Below are 12,268 nucleotides of genomic sequence, written 5' to 3'. Positions count from 1 at the left end.
TCACGGAATCCCTCTTCCTAACTGGGATAAATTGCTGCTGAGTGTTATGGATCAGCTGTTCCAACATCTGCCACTGGTCATCCCATAATTTATTTACCGAGTCCACCTGAGACAACACCTTCACACCATTACAAACTCCTTCCAGACAGCGGCCGGAATTGAACCTGTGTCGCTGGCATTGTAATAGCGTTTCACTAAGCACTACACTACAGTGCCTGTAAAAGTTTCAATTCCCATACCGGGAGTCGAACCCGGGCCGCCTGGGTGAAAACCAGGAATCCTAACCGCTAGACCATATGGGAGATTGGTATTCCAGGTGTAGCCTCACCAACCCCTTGTACAAGTGTAATAAAACCTCCCTGTTCTTAAACTCCAGTCCCTTCACAATGCTCATCGGACCTGCCTGTTAACTGTTTGTGATCTGTGCACTAGAACACCGAGATCCCTCTGAACTTCACGGGGAACTTCACTCCAGCCTGAAATGGGCCCATTCCAACTGTGTTTTCCATGTGAGATCCAGTTTTCATACTTCCGACAATCGCTTGGACTCTTATGCAGCAGGGACCTTGACGTGGCACCTTGTCAAATGCCTTTTGGAAATCTAGATACTCTACACCCGACTATCAATTAACTCCACACCTCCCGATCAATTCTCCCTGTCACATCCTCAAAGAATTTAAGCTAATTTGTCAAACATGATTTGCCTTTCATAAAACCACATTCAGTAGTTTGATTATATTCAGCTTTCCTAAATGATTACTTATTTCCTCTTTGATTATTGACTCCAACAATAGATGTTAAACCAGTTACCCAATAGTTACCCATCTGTCTATCCTCCTTTTCGAACAAGGGAATCCCACTGGCTTTTTTGCAGTCTTCTGGTCTGCCAGAATTTAGAGACTCTTGAGAAATTTCAACCAATAGGTCCAATGTACAGCACCCTTGCAATCCACCTCATCTGTGCCCAACGTGATGCTCATCTATGCTAATCCTGTTTGCCTACATTAGGCCCGTAGCCCTCTGCTCCTTTCCAATACAATTACGTGTCCAAATGCCTTCCAAATGGTATAAATGTACCCACCTTACTAACCGGCCACTGTTAACTGATACACTTTGGGAGACCAAATTTGAAGGCAGAATACAAGGTTAATGTCAGGACTCTTTTAGCAGTGTGGAGGAACAGAGGGATCTTGGGGTCCAGGTCTATAGATGCTTCAAGGTTGCTCCGCAGGTCGATAGGGTTATTAAGAAGGCATATGGTGTGTTAGCTTTCATTAGTCGGGGTATTGAGTTCAAGAGCTGTGAGGTAATGTTGCAGCTCTATAAAACTCTGTTTAGACCACACTTGGAGTACTGTGTCCAGTTCTGGTCTCCTCATTATAGGAAGGATGTGGAGGCGTTGGAAAGGGTGCAGAGGAGATTTACCAGGATGCTGCCTGGATTAGAGAGTATGCACTATGATGAGAGACTAAAAGAGCTAGGGCTTTACTCATTGGAGAGGAGGAGGATGAGGGGAGACATGATAGAGGTATACAAACTATTAAGAGGAATAGATAAAGTGCACAGCCAGCGCCTCTTTCCTGGGCACCAATGCTCAATACAAGAGGACATGGCTTTAAGGTAAAGAGTGGGAAGTTCAAGAGAGATGTCAGAGGGAGGTTTTTCACCCAGAGAGTGGTTGGTGCATGGAATGCGCTGCCTGGGGGGGTGGTGGAGGCTGATACGTTGGTCAAGTTCAAGAGATTGTTAGATTACCATATGGAGGAATCTAAGATAGGGATATGTGGGAGGAAGGGTTTAGATAGTCTTAGGTGTGGTTTAAGGGTCACCACAACATGGTGGGCCGAAGGGCCTGTATTGTGCTGTATTGTTCTATTGTCTATAGACACATGAATGACAGAGAAATGGGAGACCATGTGGGAGGGAAGGGTTAGACAGAGCAGGATAAAATGTCGGCACAACATTGTGGGCCGAAGTGCCTGCACTCTGCTGTAATGTTCTAGTCTATTGTATTCTATTCTACCACCAGCCCTTGCCACTTTGAATAAACCTTTCAATTTAACATTCTCCTTGTTGACCACAATTGTGCCTCTTTCTCACGGAATCCCTCTTCCTAACTGGGATAAATTGCTGCTGAGTGTTGTAGACCTGCTGTTCCAACATCTGCCACTGGTCATCCCATAATTTATTTTCCCAGTCCACCTTAGACAACACCTTCACACCATTACAAACTCCTTCCACAGAGCGGCCGGAATTAAACCTGCATCGCTGGCATTGTAATAGCGTTTCACTAAGCACTACACTACAGTGCCTGTAAAAGTTTCAATTCCCATACCGGGAGTCGAACCCGGGCCGCCTGGGTGAAAACCAGGAATCCTAACCGCTAGACCATATGGGAGATTGGTATTCCAGGTGTAGCCTCACCAACCCCCTGTACAAGTGTAATAAATCCTCCCTGTTCTTAAACTCCAGACCCTTCGCAATGCTCATGGGACCTGCCTGTTAACTGTTTGTGATCTGTGCACTAGAACACCGAGATCCGTCTGAACTTCACGGGGAACTTCACTCCAGCCTGAAATGGGCCCATTCCAACTGTGTTTTCCATGTGAGATCCAGTTTTCATACTTCCGACAATCCCTTGGACTCTTATACAGCAGGCACCTTCACGTGGCACCTTGTCAAATGCCTTTTGGAAATCTACATACTCTACACCACCCTATCAATTAACTCCACACCTCCCCATCAATTCTCCCTGTCACATCCTCAAAGAATTTAAGCAAATTTGTCAAACATGATTTGCCTTTCATAAAACCACATTGAGTAGTTTGATTATATTCAGCTTTCCTAAATGATTACTTATTTCATCTTTGATTATTGACTCCAAGAATAGATGTTAAACCAATTGCCCTGTAGTTACCCATCCGTCGGTCTTCCTTTTCGAACAAGTGAATCCCATTGGCTGTTTTCCAATCTTCTGGTCTCCCAGAATTTAGCGACTTTCGAGAAATTTCAAGCAATAGGTCCAATGTACAGCGCCCTTCCAATCCACCTCATCCATACTTAACACGATGCGCATTTCCGCATCTGAGGCCCATATCCCTCTGTTCCTTTCCAATACAAGTGCGTGTCCAAATGTCTTCGAAATGATGTACCTGTACCCGCCTCACTACCTCTTATGGCAGCTCGTTCCACACACCCACCAGCCTCTGTGGAAGACTTACCCCTCAGATCTCCTTTAAAGTTCTCCCCTCTCACCTTAAACCTGTGCCCTCCTCTTCTCGACTCCTACGCCCAGGGGATAAAGATCCTTACTATTTATCCTATCTGTGCCCATCACCATGCTATCAACCTCTGTAAGGTCACCCCTCAGCCTCCTACGTTCCAGTGAGAACAAACCCAGCCTGTCCAAACTCTCCCTATACCCACAGCCCTCCATTCCAGACAACACTCAGGTGAATCTCTTCTGCACTCTGTCCATTGCTCCCACCCCTTCCTGTAGTGTGGGGACCAGAACTGTACACAATACTCCAAGTGCAGTCTAACCAATGTTTTGCACAGTGACCACATGACGTCCCAATTCTTCTACTCAATGCCTTGGCCTATGAAGGCAAGCACACCAAATGCCCTCTTCACTACCCTATCCACTTGTGTTGCACTTTCAGCGAGCTATAGACTTGCACCCCAAAGGCACAATAGTGTTGCGGTTAGCGTAATGTTTTAGAGTGCTAGTGACCCGGATTCAAATCCAGCTGCTGTCTGTAAGGAGTTTGTACGTTCTCCCTGTCTCTGCGTGGGTTCCTCCGGGTGCTTCGATTTCCTCCCACATTCCAAAGACTTATGGGTTAGTAAGTTGTGGGCATGCTATGTTGGCGCCGGAAGCGTGGCGACACTTGCGGGCTGTCCCCAGAACACTCTACGCAGAAGATGCATTTCACTGTGTGTTTTGATGTACGTGTGACTGATAAAGAAATCTTATCTTATCTTATCTTATCTTATCATATCTTATCTTATCTTATCTTATCTTACGAAACCTTCGAAGCTCCCTGCCATTTACTCCATATGTCCTACCAGAACTTCATCTCCCAAAGTGCATTACCTCACACTTGTCTGGTTTAAATTTCATCTGCCACCTCCCCGCCCAACTTTCCAGCTGATCGATATCCTCCTGTATTCTTAGAAAACCTTCTTCATGGTCTAGAACTACCAATTTTTACGCCATCTGCAAACTTACTAATCACACCACCCACATTCTTAACCAAGTCATTTATATATACATATTCCAGACAACAAAGGTCCCAGCACCCATCGCTGTGGTACACCACTGGTTGCAGCTTTCCAGTCAGACAGACACCCGTCCACCACTGCCTCTGCTTCCCGTCACCAGCTAACGTTGGATCCCGTTTGCCAACATGCCTTGGTTCATCTGTAACCACTTCCTTTAAAACCCTTCAGGTCCTGGGGATCTGTCCGCCTTTTCTCTAATACTTATCGCCTGTGATTGGGCATTTTACAGCTTCCTCCAGGTCGTTTGACATTAGCCCATCTGTTACCTTCGGGATATTTTTGGTGTCCCCCACGGTTAAGACAAAAATGATTTTGCATCCCTGCCATTTCCTTGTTTCCTGTTACTAATTCACCAGCCTCGTTCCCCACACTTACCCGAGCCACCACCTTCCTACTTATATCCATAGAAACTCTTACTGCGTGTTTTGATATTACACACAGGTTGTCCCTCAAGATCAATTCTCTCCCTTCTTATGACCTTCTTAGTCTTTCTCTGCTGGATCCTAAAATCTTCCCAGTCCCCTGGCTGACAGTATTCACCAGGGAGAGAGAGACGTTGACTTTTGTGAGGATGGTGTACGACAGGCTGATACGCTCGGGCATGTCGATGTGAGGAAAGGGGATGTGCTGGAACTTTGGAAAACATTAGGATGGATAAGTCACCGGGGCCAGATGGGATATATCCAAGGTTTTACAGGAAGATAGCGAAGAAATGACTGCGCCTTTGGTGATGATCTTTGCGTCCTCTGTGGCCACAGGAGTAGTGCCAGATGATTGGAGGGTGGCAAATGTTGCTCCTTTGTTTAAGAAAGCGAGTAGGATAACCCCTGGAATTACAGACCAGTGAGTCTTACTTCAGTGGTGGGCAAATTACTGGAGAAGATTATTTGAGACAAGATTTATGGGTGTTTGGAGAAGCATAGGCTGATTACTGACAGTCAGTATGGCTTTGTGAGGGGCAGGTTCGTGCCTCACGAGCCTTACTGAATTATTTGAGGATGTGACAAAGCACATTGATGAAGGTAGAGCAGTGGATGTGGTGTACATGGACTTTAGTAAGGTGTTTGACAAGGTTCCTCATGGAAGGCTCATTCAGAACGTCAGGAGACATGGGATCGAGGGGAACTTTACTGTGTTGATTCAGAATTGGCTCGCCCACTGCTCTTTGTGATACTTATAAATGACTTGGATGAGCATGTGGAAGGGTGGGTTAGTAATTTTCGGGAGATTGAATTTGAAGGCAGAATACAGGGTTAATGGCATGAGTCTCAGCAGTGTGTAGGAACAGAGGGGTCTTGATTTCCAGGTCCATAGATCTCTGAAGGTTGCCACGCATGTCAATAGGGTCGTTAAAAAGGCACATGGTGTGTTAGCTCTCATTAGTCGTGGTATTGAGTTCGAGAGCTGTAAGGTAATGTTGCAGCTCTATAGAACTCTGGTTAGACCACAATTGGAGTATTGTGTTCAATTCTGGTTGCCTCTTTATAGGATGTGGAAGCTTCAGAGAGGATGCAGAGGAAATTTACCAGGATGCTGGTAAGTCAGTGTCAAAGTCAGAGACTTTTTCCCAGGGTGACCACGGCTAACACGAGGGGACATAATTTTAAGGTGATTGGAGGAAGGCATAAGAGGGATGTCAGGGGTAAGTTTTTTTTTACACAGAGAGTGGTGGGTGTGTGGAACGCTCTGCTGGCAGAGGTTGCGGGGCAGATACATTAGGGACATTGTAGAGACTTTTAGATAGATACATGAATGATAGAGAAACGGAGGGCTATATGGGAGGGAAGGGTTAGTTAGATCTTAGAGCAGGATAAAATGCCGGCACAACATTGTGGGCCGAAGGGCCTGTAATGTGCAGTAATGTTCTAGTCTATTGTATTCTATTCTACCAGCCCTTGCCACTTTGAATAGACCTTTCAATTTAACATTCTCCTTGTTGACCACAATTGTGCCTCTTTCTCACGGAATCCCTCTTCCTAATTGGGATAAATTGCTGCTGAGTGTTATGGACCAGCTGTTCCAACATCTGCCTCTGCTCATCCCATAATTTATTTTCCGAGTGCACCTTAGACAACACCTTCACACCATTACAAACTCCTTCCATACAGCGGCCGGAATTGAACCTGTGTCGCTGGCATTGTAATAGCGTTTCACTAAGCACTACACTACAGTGCCTGTAAAAGTTTCAATTCCCATACCGGGAGTCGAACCCGGGCCGCCTGGGTGAAAACCAGGAATCCTAACCGCTAGACCATATGGGAGATTGGTATTCCAGGTGTAGCCTCACCAACCCCCTGTACAAGTGTAATAAATCCTCCCTGTTCTTAAACTCCAGCCCCTTCACAATGCTCATCGGACCTGCCTGTTAACTGTTTGTGATCTGTGCACTAGAACACCGAGATCCCTCTGAACTTCACGGGGAACTTCAGTCCCGCCTGAAATGGGCCCATTCCAACTGTGTTTTCCATGTGAGATCCAGTTTTCATACTTCCGACAATCCCTTGGACTCTTATGCAGCAGGGACCTTGACGTGGCACCTTGTCAAATGCCTTTGGGAAATCTAGATACTCTGCACCCCACTATCAATTAACTCCACACCTCCCGATCAATTCTCCCTGTCACATCCTCAAAGTACTTAAGCAAATTTGTGAAACATCAATTGCCTTTCATAAAACCACATTGAGTCGGTTTGTTTATATTCAGCTTTCCGAAATGATTACTTATTTCTTCTTCGATTATTGACTCCAACAAGAGATGTTAAACCAATTGCCCTGTAGTTACCCATCCGTCTGTCTTCCTTTTCGAACAAGTGAATCCCATTGGCTGTTTTCCAATCGTCTGGTCTCCCATAAGTTAGCGACTTCTGAGAAATTTCAACCAATAGGCACAATGTACAGCAGCCTTCCAATCCACCTCATCCGTGCCCAATTTGATGCCCATCGAAACTAATCCACTTTGCCCCCATTAGGCACGTATCCCTCTGCTCCTTTCCAATACAAGTACGTGTCCAAATCCTTCTAAATGTTGTACCTGTACCCGCCTCACTACCTCTTCCTGCAGCTCGTTCCACACACCCACCACCCTCCGTGGAAGACTTACTCCTCAGATCTCTTTTAAAGTTCTCCCCTCTCACCTGAAATCTGTGCCCTCCACTTCTAGACTCCTACACTCAGGAGATAAAGATGCTTACTATTTATCCTATCTGTGCCCATCACTATGTTATAAACCTCTGTAAGGTCACCCCTCAGCCTCCTACGTTCCAGTGAGAACAAACCCAGCCTGTCCAATCTCTCCCTATACCCACAGCCCTCCATTCCAGGCAACACCCTGGTGAATCTCTTCTGCACTCTGTCCATTGCTACCACCCCTTCCTGTAGTGTTTGGACCAGAACAGTACACAATACTCCAAGTGCAGTCTCACCAATGTTTTGCACAGTGACATGACGTCCCAATTCTTCTACTCAATGCCTTGGCCTATGAAGGCAAGCACACCAAATGCCCTCTTCACTACCCTATCCACTTGTGTTGTGACTTCCAGCGAGCTATAGACTTGCAGCCCAAAGGCACGTTCATGTAGCGGTTAGCGTATTGTTTTGCATTGTTAGTGACCCGGGTTCAAATCTAGCCGCCATCTGTAACGAGTTTGTACATTCTCCCCGTGTCAGCGTGGGTTTCCTCCGTGTGCAACGGTTTCCTCCCACATTCCAAAGACGTACGGGTTAGGAAGTTGTGGGCGTGCTATGTTGGCACCAGAAGCATGGCGACACTTGCGGGCTGCTCCCCGAAAAGTCTACGCAAAAGATGCATTTCACTGTGTGTTTTGATGTACGTTGTACTAATAAACAGATCTTATCTTATCTTATCTTACGAAACCTTCTAAGCTCCCTGCCATTTACTCCATATGTCCTACCAGAACTTGATCTCCCAAAGTGCATTACCTCACACTTGTCTGGTTTAAATTCCATCTGCCACCTCTCCGCCCAACTTTCCAGCTGATCGATGTCCCCCTGTATCCTTAGACAACCTTCTTCAAAGACAAGAAATACCAATTTTTACGCCATCTGCAAACTTACTAATCACACCACCCACATTCTTAACCAAGTCATTTATATACACATATTCCAGACAACAAAGGCCCCAGCACCCATCGCTGTGGTACACCACTGGGTACAGGCTTCCAGTCAGACAGACACCCATCCACCACTGTCTCTGCTTCCCGTCACCAGCTATCGTTGGATCCCGTTTGCCAACATGCCTTGGGTCATCTGCAACCACTTCCATTAAACCCCTTCAGGTCCTGGGGATCTGTCAACATTTTGCCTAATGTGTTTCTCTAATACTTATCGCCTGTGATTGGGGATTTTACAGCTTCCTCCACGTCATTTGACATTAGCCCATCTGTTACCTTGGGGATATTTTTGGTGTCCTGCATGGTGAAGACAAAAATGATTTTGCATACCTGCCACTTCTTTGTTTCCTGTTACCAATTCATCGGTCTCGTTCCCCACACTTACCCGAGAGCCTTCCTACTTATATCTCCATAGAAACTCTTACTGCATGTTTTGATATTACACACAGGTTGTCCCTCAAGATCAATTCTCTCCCTTCTTATGACCTTCTTAGTCTTTCCCTGCTGGATCCTAAAATCTTCCCAGTCCCCTGGCTGATAGTATTCACCAGAGAGAGAGAGCCCTTGATGTTTGTGAGGATGGCGTACGACAGGCTGATAAGCTCGGGCATGTCGACGTGAGGAAAGAGGATGTGCTGGAACTTTGGAAAAACATTAGGATGGATATGTCACCGGGGCCGGACGGGATATATCCAAGGTTATAACAGGAATATAGGGAAGAGATGGATGCGCCTTTGGTGATGATCTTTGCGTCCTCTGTGGCCACAGGAGTAGTGCCAGATGATAGGAGGGTGGCAAATGTTGTTTAAGAAATGGAGTAGGGATAACCCTGGGAATTACAGACCGGTGAGTCTTACTTCAGTGGTGGGAAAATTTACGGAGAAGATTCTTAGAGACAGGATTTATGGGCATTTGGAGAAGCAGAGGCTGATTAGGGAGAGTCAGCATGGCTTTGTGAGGGGCAGGTTGTGCCTCACGAGCTTGATTGAATTTTTTGAGGATGTGATAAATCACATTGATGACGGTCGAGCAGTGGATGTGGTGTACGTGGACTTTAGTAAGGTGTTTGACCAGGTTTCTCATGGAAGGCTCATTAAGAAAGTCAGGAGACATGGGATCCAGGGGAACTTGGCCGTATGGGTTCAGAATTGGCTCGCCATAAAAGGCAGAGGGTTGTGGTAGATGGAGTGCATTCGGCCTGGAGGTCGGTGACCAGTGGTGTTCCACTGGGATCTGTTCTAGGACCCCCCTGCTCTTTGTGATATTTATAAATGAGTTGGATGATGTGGAAGGGTGGGTTAGTAAGTTTGCTGATGATACAAAGGTTGGTGGTGTTGTGGATAGTGTAGGTTGCTTTAGATTACAACAGGATATTGATAGAATGCAGAGCTGGGCTGAGAAGTGGCAGATGGAGTTAAACCCGGGAAAGTGTGAAGTGATACACTTCGGGAGATCGAACTTGAAGGCAGAATACAGGGTTAATGGCAGATCTCTTAGCAGCATGGAGGAACAGAGGGATCTTAGGGGCCAGGTCCATAGATCCCTCAAGGTTGCCGCGCCTTTCATAAAACCACATTGAGTAGAACCATAGAAAACCACAGCACAGAAAACAGGCCATTCAGCCCTTCTAGTCTGTGCCGGAACATTATTCTGCTTGTGTCATTTACCTGCCCCCAGCCTATACCTTCCAGACCTCTCTTGTCCACGTATCTATCCAATTTTCTCTTAAAAGTTAAGAGTGAGCACGCATTTACTACATTAGATGGCAGCCCGTTCCACATTCCCACCACTCTTTGAGTGAAGAAGTTCCCCCTAATCTTCCCCTAAACCTTTCCCCTTTCACCCTAAAGCCCTGTCCTCTCGTACTTATCTCTCCTAATCTAGGTGGAAAGAACCTACTTGCATGAACTCTATCTATGCCCCTCATCATTTTGTAAACCTCTATCATATCTCCCCTCATTCTTCTGCCCTCCAAGGAATAAAGTCCTAACATGCTCAATCTGTAACTCAACTCCTGAAGACGCGGCAACATTCTAGTAAATCTCCTCTGCACTCTTTCAATCTTACTGAACTCCGTCCTGTAGTTCGGCGACCAGAACTAAACACAATATTCCACATTTGGTCTCACCAATGACTTATACAACCTCACCATAACATCCCACTCCTCTACTCAATACTTTGATTTATGAATGCCAGGAGACAAAAGCCTTTTTTAGAACCCTGTCTACCTGTGACTCTACTCTCAGGGAATTATGTATCTGAACTCCCAGATCCCTTTGTTCCTCCGCACTCCTCAGTGCCCTACCATTCTCCGTGTATGTCCTCCCTTGATTTGTCCTTCCAAAATGCAACACCTCACACTTGTCTGCATTAAATTCATCTGCCATTTTCTTGACCATTTTTCCATTTGGTCCAGATCCCTCTGCAAGCTTTGAAAGCCTTCCTCGCTGTCCACTACGCCTCCAATCTTAGTGTCGTCCGCAAACTTACTGATCCAATTTACCACATTATCGTCTAGATCATAGATATATACAACAAACAACAATGGCCCCAGCACAGATCCCTGAGGCACACCACTAGTCACAGCCTCCAGTCTGAGAAACAACCATCCACAACCACTCTCTGTCTTCTCCCTCTCAGCCAATTTCGAATCCAGTTTACAACCTTTTCCATGGATACCCATTGACTGAACCTTCTGAACTAATCTCCCATATGGGACCTTGTCAAAGGCCTTACGAAAGTCCATGTAGACAACATGCACAGCCTTCCATTCGTCTACTTTCTTAGTGACCTCCTCAAAAAACACCACAAGATTCATTAAACACTATCTACCACGCACCAAGCCATGCTGACTATCCTTAATCAACCCTTGGCTGTCCTAATACTTGTATATCCGATCTCTCAGAACACCTTCTGATAATTTACCCACTACTGATGTCAGGATCACTGGCCTGTAATTACCTGGTTTACTCTTCGAGCCTTTCTTAAACAATGGAACAACATGAGCTATCCTCCAGTCCTCTGGCACCGCACCCGTGGCTAAGGACATTTTAAATATATCTGCCAGGGCCTCTGCAATTTCTGCACTAGTCTCTCTCAAGGTCTGAGGAAACATCTTGTCAGGCCCTGGGGATTTGTCTACCTTTATTGGCTGTAAAGCATCAAGTACCTCCTCCTTTTTTAATCTCTATATGTTGCATGACGCTACTGATTGTTTCCCTTCCTTCCATATCCACGATGCCAGTTTCCTGAGTAAATACTGGTGCAGAAAAACTGTTTAAGATCTCCCCCATCTCCTGAGGCTCCACGCATATATGACCACTCTGATCTTCTAGGGGACCAATTCTGTCTCTTACTACCCTTTTACTCTTAATATACTTGTAGAAACCCTTCGGGTTTACCTTCACATTATCTGCCAAAGCAGCCTCATGTCTTCTTTTTGCCTTCCTGATTTCCTTTTTTAGTATTTTCTTACATTTCCTATACTCTTCAAGTACCTCATCTGTTCCTAGTTGCCTATACCTGCTATACACCTCTCTCTTTTCCTGAACCAGCTCAACAATATCCCTTGAAAACCAAGGTTCCCTATGCTTGTTCCCCTTGCCTTTAATCCTGACAGGAACATACAAACTCTGCACTCCCAAAATGTTGCCTTTGAAGGCTTTCCATTTACTGAGCACATCCTTGCCTGAAAATAACTTATCCCAATCCACCCTACCTAGATCCTTTCTCATTTCCACAAAATTGGCCTTTCTCCAATTTAGAACCTCCACTCGAGGACCAGACCTATCCTTATCCATAATTATCTTGTAACTAATGACATTATGGTCACTGGACCCAAAATGCTCACTGTCA

General features: G+C 45.7%; 3 non-coding genes across 3 annotated transcripts; all 3 read right to left on the bottom strand.

The window, feature by feature from the left end:
• Positions 1-230: 230 nt before the first annotated feature.
• trnae-uuc (transfer RNA glutamic acid (anticodon UUC)) lies at positions 231-302 on the bottom strand. The gene has a single exon. It is a non-coding gene; the product is annotated as a tRNA-Glu (tRNA).
• A 2,024-nt stretch (positions 303-2,326) lies between these two features.
• Positions 2,327-2,398, bottom strand: trnae-uuc (transfer RNA glutamic acid (anticodon UUC)). The gene has a single exon. It is a non-coding gene; the product is annotated as a tRNA-Glu (tRNA).
• Positions 2,399-6,473: 4,075 nt separating this feature from the next.
• trnae-uuc (transfer RNA glutamic acid (anticodon UUC)) lies at positions 6,474-6,545 on the bottom strand. Its single transcript has one exon. It is a non-coding gene; the product is annotated as a tRNA-Glu (tRNA).
• Between the last annotated feature and the right edge of the window lie 5,723 nt (positions 6,546-12,268).

The sequence above is a fragment of the Pristis pectinata genome, chromosome 17 (genome assembly GCF_009764475.1).
Source record: "Pristis pectinata isolate sPriPec2 chromosome 17, sPriPec2.1.pri, whole genome shotgun sequence".
Taxonomy (NCBI): Eukaryota; Metazoa; Chordata; class Chondrichthyes; order Rhinopristiformes; family Pristidae; genus Pristis; species Pristis pectinata.
This window is presented reverse-complemented; position numbering and strand designations above follow the sequence as displayed.